The 9,085-nt window shown below is 40.0% G+C and overlaps 1 pseudogene; it reads left to right on the forward strand.

The window, feature by feature from the left end:
• The first annotated feature begins 1,443 nt into the window (after positions 1 to 1,443).
• On the forward strand, positions 1,444 to 7,817 carry LOC148973772 (uncharacterized; annotated as a pseudogene).
• Positions 7,818 to 9,085: the final 1,268 nt, after the last annotated feature.

Raw genomic sequence — 9,085 nt, forward strand, 5'->3', positions numbered from 1 at the left:
AGAAGAGATGCCATACATCTGTGGTGTGGGAGCATTTCCATTTGGAAACCCCAAGTAAAGTGAGATGTGTGTATTGAGATCGGCAGATAGCCTACTGCAACAATACATCATCCATGATGCGCCATTTGAGGAGCACTCATCCTGCCATTCTGCGGGGTGTAGAGGATGGTAGCATTGCCCCTGTACCAAGGCCTGTTACTGACACTGCTGGGCCATCTAAGCAAGGTATGCATTGTTTGAAATATTGGCCAATTATAATACCAAACTGTTGGGACACTATTTAGAAAGGCCATAGACAAGCCATACCTAACATCCTAATCGCTTTAAAAACAGATTGACTATGAATATAATATATGTTGTCAATATAATATTATATTTGTGAATATACATTTTATAGATCTACATATGAGTACCCAATCTACAGCCAAGACATCCTTGTTTTTTTCTAATTGTTATACTTCTACAATGCACTTTATCTTTCTCTGCACACTGTGCATAAATATTCATAACCTAACGTTGTTTAGGAAGGTTTCCAAATGAACCAGTAGACTACTTTCAGAGGTAGGCTACTATTTTTCCAATATATTTGTCTGAAAGTGTGTTTTATCTTCTATTTTAAAAGGCAGACAGAGGGAATTGGATGAGGCTCTTCTGAACATGGTGGTGAAGGATCTGCAGCATGGTGGAGGATGAGGGTTTCAGGGCCTTTGTGAACAAGCTTGATCCAAGCTATGTCCTCCCATCCCGGAAGGTGCTTAAAACAATGGTCAGCGAAAGCTACAACACAACCAAGGAGAAGACAATGGAGGACCTACAAAAGGCAGAATTTCTTAGCCTTACGGCGGACGTGGTCCTCCAGTAATATGGATGGATATCTTGGTGTAATATGCCATTACATAACACCAGAGGCAAAAATGCAACTGTTTACGGGGTGTAAGGAGGTTTTACCAATCCCACACAGCCCAGCATCTCATGGAGGCTAAAGCCTTGCTAATGGCTGAGTGGGGAATAACCTCCCAGTGCATGGTGACTGACAATGCATCCAACATGATCTTAAGTACCCAGCTTCGCCACCTTCACCATGTCCCATGTTTTGCTCATAATTTAAATTTGATTGTGAAAAAGGCCCTGGATCAAACCCCAGTCATCAATGAAATACGCCAGAAAGATAGTGGGGTTGTTCAGATCCAGCTGCAAAGCAAAGGACAAGCTTGTGGAGATGCAGGGCTTGATGGGCAGACCAAGTCTGAAAATGATACAGGAGGTTGAGACGAGATGGAACAGCAGATTTCGACATGCTATAACACTCGTATGAGCAACGTGAGCCAGTGGGTGCTGCACTCCACTTTAAACAGAGATACTGCTCCCTTGACAAGTCTTGAGTATGACATTATTCAACAATCATCGTCACTACTTCAACCATTCAAACTAGCAACAACAGAGATGTCAGAGGAACAGAGAGTGTCTTCTTCAAAGCTCATACCACTGGACCGGATGTTGCAGCACAAGCTTGCACAGAAAAAAGGGAATGCAATGCAGGAATCAACAGTACAAGTAGGCAGGACACAATGACCATACTACCCGTCTTAATTGGCCATAACTCTCATATTGTTGTCATTATTTTAATTAATATGGTTTTCTCCTTTGTTGGCTCATAGGCTCACATCTACAAGAAGATCTGTACAACTCCTGGTGAGTTTCAGTCTGTTATCTTATGTAATGTGAAGCATGGAATTTATACTTCATATGTGTCGTCAGTTTATGATTTGTTACTAATTGCAGTTTTCTTTTCATTCAGAACCACAAATGTCAATATCAGGCCCATCATCACCATTTGAAACACGGGACAGTTTATGGGAACATTTTGACAATCGTATCTGTGAGACCGAGATGATACTCAATGCTACAGCTGATGACACAGTGAAAGTGAAAAAAATACCTCAGCGATGCGTTTTTGCCCAGAACTCATGATCCCCTAACTTACTGGAAAGAGAGAGCAGTAATCTTTCCTCATTTGTATGTCCTTGCTAAAAAATATCTTTGTATGCCAGCAACAAGTGTCCCTTGTGAGAGAATTTTTTCAAAGGCTGGAGAAATTATCTGTAAAAAAAGAAGTAGGCTGAGTCCTTCAACAGCAGAGAAATATTTTTGAATAAAAATCTATAAGAAAGTGAGACATTGTGGCTTGATTTCTATTATTAGGGTCCGAGCACTAACAGTGCGAGGACCCTATTGAAACTGTTAGGGTTATTTACAAAGTAAGCGCCATTTTCGGGGTCACAGCATGCTCAAAAACTCACCAAATTTGGCACGCATGTCAGGACTGGTGAAAAATTTCGTTTTTTGTGGGTTTCGCGGATGGGCGTGGCAAAATGGCTCGCTAGCGCCGCCTAGAAAATTGAAAAAATTAGCCCCTCGTCCACGTTCAACCTACATGCACGAAATTTGGTGGGAACGTGCAACACATCAAGATGCACAAAAAAGCCTCAAGAACCCATACCCTAAACTCGACAGGAAGTCAGCCATTTTGAATTTGGCAGCCATTTTGGGACGATTTACACACTCCGTACTTTAACGAACTCCTCCTAGGAATTTAGTTGGATCGACTTAAAATTTCTGCTGTACCTTCTACAGGCATTGACGATGTAAAGTTGTGCTATCTGCGCGTTTGTCAATGGGCGTGTCCGTGGCATTGATGATTCGCCATGAAACAGGAAGTTGTAGTAACTTGGCTTTAAATGCCCAGATCTGCATGAAATTTTACACATTTGACAAGAGTCCCGCCCTGAACAAATCTACATGCCGACATTCACCCACAGTCATAGCGCCACCTGCTGGCAACAGGAAAATGCCTTTAACGAAGCAGCCCCCGGCGCATGTTTGACAGACATGTATGAAATTTCTGTGGTACATCTACCATGTCCAGACGCACAGAAAAGTCTCTTGGAGCGATGCCCTAAACTCAACAGGAAGTCAGCCATTTCTAATTTTACCGCCATTTTTGGATGATTTACTCATTACGTACTTTAACAAACTCCTCCTAGGGCTTTAGTCGGATCGACTTCACATTTCGGCTGTGCCTTCTAAAGGCATTGACGATGTAAAGTTGTGCTATCTGCGCGTTTTCGTCAATGGGCGTGTCCATGGTGTCGATGATTCGCCATGAAACAGGAAGTTATTTTAACTTCAGTGTACATCCTCAGACCTGCGGGAAATTTTATACGTTATACTGTACAATAGTCCCGCCCTGAACACATGTACTTGCTGAAATTAGTCCACAGTCATAGCGCCACATGCTGGAAACAGGAAGTGACCTTTAACGAAGCAGCCCCCACCGCACGTTTGACCTACATGTACGCAATTTCTGTGGCACATGGATCATGTCCAGACATACAAAAAAGCCTCTTGGAGCAATGCCCTAAACCCAACAGGAAGTTGGCCATTTTGAATTTTTCATCAATTTTTGGGTGATTTGGATGCGTAGCAAATTCATAGCTGCATCGGCTGAGCTGCAGAATATGCAACGCGGCCGCCTCATACCCCAACGTGCTACAGGTGCGAGGGCCCGCCCATCGCTGCTTGCAGCTTTAATTAATATTCATTTTTCATGACCAAAATCACATTATGCAATGTGAAGAGACTACAGATTACAAGCTTCATATATTAGAAAAATACAATAATAATAATAAAATATAGCTGCAAGCAGCAATTACCGGGACCAAGCACAATCAGACGACAACACATGCCAACATGTGTCAGACCAACTGCAGCAAGGAGCAATTAAAGGAAGCATTTCAGCATCAACAGCAGTGCATAGCCGTTGATGCCAGGAATCCATAGAAACCACAGTTATGATTTTCTGACAAAGTGCTTCCAATGAAGTGTACCAATTTTTGTTTCGTTTGATCAATCTTTGGCCGATCAAAAATACAGCCTCTTAGCCAATTTTAGGTGGACCTTGTTAAGTTTGCGACATCATAACTTTTGAACAAAAATGAATAAAAAAAAAATAATAACATTCGGGAACAGGACTTTTATGCGGCTCAGTCTGAAGATCATTTGAGTGCATGTTAGGATAAAATTGGACAAAATTTGAAGGAGTAGCAAAAAAACTGAGAACTGTACATTTCATAATGGCCACTACTGTAATGGGTAGGGTCTTAATGTACAGTATTGGTTGTAATCAGCACGATGAGAGAAATCAGGTGCACTAAGTTTCATGTCTCTAAAGCAAAGGGTTCAAAAGTTATAACCATTTCAATGTTGAATTTTTGAACTGCTGGTGGCGCTAGAGTTGGTCCTAGAGGGTCAAAAATTGGTCCAATTACTATTCATTAGCATCACTACAAGTGTGCCAAATTACATCATTTTCCTACTTACAGTTCATAGGGCGGCCATAGACTCCCATTTGCGGAATAATAATAATAAGAAAACCAACACAATAAGGTCCTCAGCCCCTTTGGTGCTTGGCCCCTAAAAAACACATTTTTTAATGGCTCGTTGTAAAGGTTGTTTCAGATCAACACCTGCAAGTGACCACTAGGTTTCGCCGTGGAGATGGGTGTCGGATTGATTCGAAGCCTCGAAACAAAATGGCACATTTGCTTCAACTGTTTCATTGCTTCATGAAGCCTCGATCTGCCCATCACTAACGTCAACAAGAAGTCACGTCATCCGACATCGCTTAGAGCACCTTTAACTTTTGATTCATTAAATGTTCTGCTATATTCCATTTACGTGAAGGCTTCTTTTACATAATTACGTTTTGTTTTCACTAAATGTCCCTTTGCGCCACCTGGTGGTCATTTCACAACTTTAAAATGCGACTGGTTTATTTTTGCCGCACTTTTCACGGTGGTAATAGTCAATCTGGTTGTCTACCATCTGTATGTCAAAGAAAATCCTGTTTGTGTCACAGCAAAGGGTTTTGGGAATCATCTCCAAGACCGACACTTAAGGTTAAGTCCTACACTTCACTTAAATTACGACTGATGATTAACTTTTAAGCGCAGCTTTTAACAAAAAAATTTATTTTACTCTTAAGACAATTCTTAGCAATGTTCTTGGGAGTGATTCTCTGAGGCTGGATAAATATAGGTCCTGTAAAGCTCATTCAGATAGTACAACATTATTTTTAACACATTTTACCCACAAGTGTTGAAAAAAAACAAAGAAACTAACAAACAAAAAGCATTTTTGATTGTCAAAAGTGCCATGGCCCCAGAATATTTTGTTGTATGAATATCAGACCCTGCAATATATATATATAAAACAGGCCCTTACCACATTTATATCAAAGACTACATCCAGATCAGACTCAAAACACATATATGGAGTAAATCGAGTCCTTTAACCCCCACTGGGCCAACATTTCATTCTGTAACATAAGTAATGATTTATATGCTGTTAATGTTGATGATCGGGTTATTTAACTGCATCTTCTCGTGTGTTTTGATCGGGAGATTCAGTAATAGCATATGATCAGAAACACAAAAGTCCGGGAAATCCAGTGTTTGAATGTTTAGTTGGGGAAGGAAGTGTTCTTACAAATAAAGGAAAAGTCTGTGTTCATTAGGTAAAAAGTTAAAAACAATGTCTTGAAAGAGGGTTTTCTTTTTCTGGCAAGTTTATTTAGCCTAGTTACTAGCACTCATGTTGTTTTAAACCTGCATGAGGGATGTTGATTGGACTCTCTCTTGCTTCTTTTTTTATAATATAAAATAAAACAAATCCCAAATGTAGAAACACAAATCTATTTTAATGCAAACTTTAAAGCTGCCAGTTTGCAGAATTATGTTCCCAGTTTTACATTCTGCCTCAGTTTCTGCTTTCATCCATTTTTAGAACAAAAAACAGTTTTATTCTGGAGATGATCTGTTTTAACAGCCCAGAAGAGATTGGAGCTGAAAGGCAGGAAAATGAAATTACCATACCACAGGAAGGAAAATGACAGAGAGAGAGATCTGAGTGTCAGACTCACACTGATTCACCACAAGAGCTTTTAAAAACTTTTGCAGACCAGTGCAGCTGCGATCAATGAGTCTCCCAGCATTCTGATTGGTGGAAGAAGATGAGTGGGAGGAGCCTAGAAGTGAGTGAGCGATCAGCTCCATTACTCCTCTCTCTCTCTCTCTCTCTCTCTCTCTCTCTCTCTGAATTTCAGTTTTCAGGTGAAAGTCTGTCAAATGTGAAAGTTTTGTAAGCTATGTTCAGGCCACATTTACACATAGCCGTTGGCCAAGCAAAAATGGCAATATATTTTTCCAGGAAAAACATGATTCAGAATAGGCATTGCCAGGATAGTGTACTGTTTACTAGATCTAGATTTGGGTACCTTTATTTTGCAGTGGTGTTTCAATAAAGTTTGTTGTACATACTGTGTTTGAGGGGGATTTAACTTGTGTGTTGATTGTTTTGGAGATATTGTAATGATGGGGTTTTGTCACTGTGCTAAAAAAATAAATATCTCTCTCTCTCTCTCTGAATTTCAGTTTTCAGGTGAAAGTCTGTCAGATGTGGGAGATTTGTAAGCTATGTTCAGGCCACATTTACACACAGCAGGGTATTTAGAGAAACATTTACTGGTGCATAATGTGACGTTTGAGAACTTAAAACCCCGTTTCCCACAGTCGACATGGCAACACATAACCGGCGTTATCAGAAATCTCCACTTTGGCTGGAGTTTTTAGAAATATTTGTTTTCTGTGATAAAAACTGTGTTTTCGTGTAAATGAGAGGCCAAACAGCAGGGCGATATCTGCGTCCTCCCTTCGTGTAAACGGGGCATCAGACTGACCGGAAAAATCCCTCCATTGTAAATGTATGTACCTTATACTGTTCTTGTCCATAAAGGCAATAAAGACATCATCAAAGTAGTCCATGTGACATGAGTAGGTTAGTTCGAATTTTTTGAAGCATAGAAAATACTTTTTGGTCCAAACATAGCAAAAACAACGACTTTATTCAGCATTGTATTGTCTTCCGGCTCTGTTGTCAATGCTCGTTCAGGCGTCCGCAATGACGCTGCTGTGCTGACGTGTTATCTTGTGCGCCCGAGCTTCGTTTACAGTCTGAGGGAGACGCGCGCTGTAAACAAAACAATCTTCGCAAAAATGTCTAAGGATTTCGACACGGAGGAGAGGAAGACTTGCATTTTTTTGCCCGGTCATATTTATTTGAACCCGAATGCACGGACGAAGTACTAAGAGCAATGGAAGAAGCTCCTGCACAGCAGCAACCGCTGTCACAAGCTTCGGAAAGACAAAGAGCAATGGAGACCTGGTGGTGGAAATGTCTTCATTGCATACAATGCCTACAGAAATAGAGAGCTTGTGCTGCACCGAGTGGGACATAGTAATGCCGCAGCTTGAACACGTGGAACATTCAGCAGATGAGACGACATCTGCATTGCACTTTCCGCCCCTACTGAGCCGCAGTGTTTTAGACGTGTTTTTTCACTTACCAAAAGTGAATTGGAAGCGATGACCGAGGCCGGAAGGACCAGGGGGCACATTAACTGTTGAGTAAGTATTTATTTAATGTGATTTTTTTATTATTATTTTTTTTTACAATGACTTGTTACACATACAGCCATTGTAGTAACAATGTATCTTGTTTATCGTTTACAGTCAGTGTAGACTGGTGGCATACCGTGTTGTACTGGAGTGGATACTCAAAGGAGAAAAACTGGGAAGACACAACAGGAAAGTTCTGCCATCGTGTGTGGAGTGGAGTGGAGTATACGTGAAAGATACCCATCATCATCTGGAACGTATGTGGGTTTCAAAGAAGCTGAAGAAGCTTTTGGACTGATTTGATGTTTTTTAGAATATTTTTTATATTTTTCTTTTTACTGAAGACAAACCCTTTATGTGTACAGTTTATCTTTGTAATATTTAAATAAAAAATACAAAAATGTATCTGTTGTAGTTGTTTACATAGAGGCTATAAATAAAAAAAATGGTTACAGTATCACATTCAACTTCAGTCGGAGTCAATCCATAGTAAATGTTTTTTTTTATTTATGATATGCATTTAGATATTTACATGCAGTTATCTGGTGCTCACAACACTCTTTTTTTGCATTGTGAACTGTATCCTACAAAAATACCTCTAAACGTATGTGCTGCAAAAAAATAGAAAACGGACAAAAAGTTAAAAAGGAATGATGTAGAACAAGGCTGTCTACTTTTGAAACCTTGAAACATGCCTTTCAATTGCTGCTGCTTTGTTCATTTTGGGTTTTGAAGCAATGTTCGGTGGTGATTCCTGAACAACAACTTGCGAGGTTGGGTCCTTGAAAACAACAGTGGGGTCACTGCGCCGCTCCATAACTTTTACCAGAAGTTCCTCCTAAAGTTCTGGGTTGGTAAATTTTCCTAGCCACCCATTCCTTCGACTGCTTGGGAAAAAACACATTGTATCGTGGAACACCTAAAACAGTCAGAAAAAATAAAAAATTATTACTTACTGCAAGAAATAATGAACAAGCATACCCCTGTGTACCTGTCCATTTCAATTAATTCAGCAATATGTCTATATGCATGTGTACTTTAAAAAATGAAATTACTTGTAGAACATGTATTTTATGCAGTGTACTTGCCTGATGAGGTTGTGGCCTGTTCACGATTTATGTTTTCATTGTGATCAAGGACCGCCAGTTGTGTGCGAGCAACCATTGAGGAGTAGTGAAAGTGGAGAATCTTCTGACAGTACTTTCGGAGAACAGAGTGGTACACCTCAAGACTGCCTGAGAAACAAACAACAAAACAATGTACAATGAACAATTACATATCAAATATTAAAATGTGTTGTTTACAAGCAGCTTGCCTGTATTCTTGAATGAGGCCATTTGTCTCAGGTCCTTCAGGAGTCTTGGATTTAATACTAGTGTTGACAGAGTGTGAAATGAAGGAGATTCCCTTTTCAGCCAACGTTTTCGTCGTTGTTGGTCAGGACTTAGGTCATTGTGATCACATTCTTTCTCCTGTCCATCTGTGTACACTACAAATGTGGTGGAGAAGGGATTTCCATTTCTCAGATAAAATATGGAAAAATAAATAAATTACTTACATTTATTTATTTA

This window comes from Pimephales promelas, chromosome 13, assembly GCF_988280905.1.
Source record: "Pimephales promelas chromosome 13, fPimPro1.hap1.1, whole genome shotgun sequence".
Lineage (NCBI taxonomy): Eukaryota > Metazoa > Chordata > Actinopteri > Cypriniformes > Leuciscidae > Pimephales > Pimephales promelas.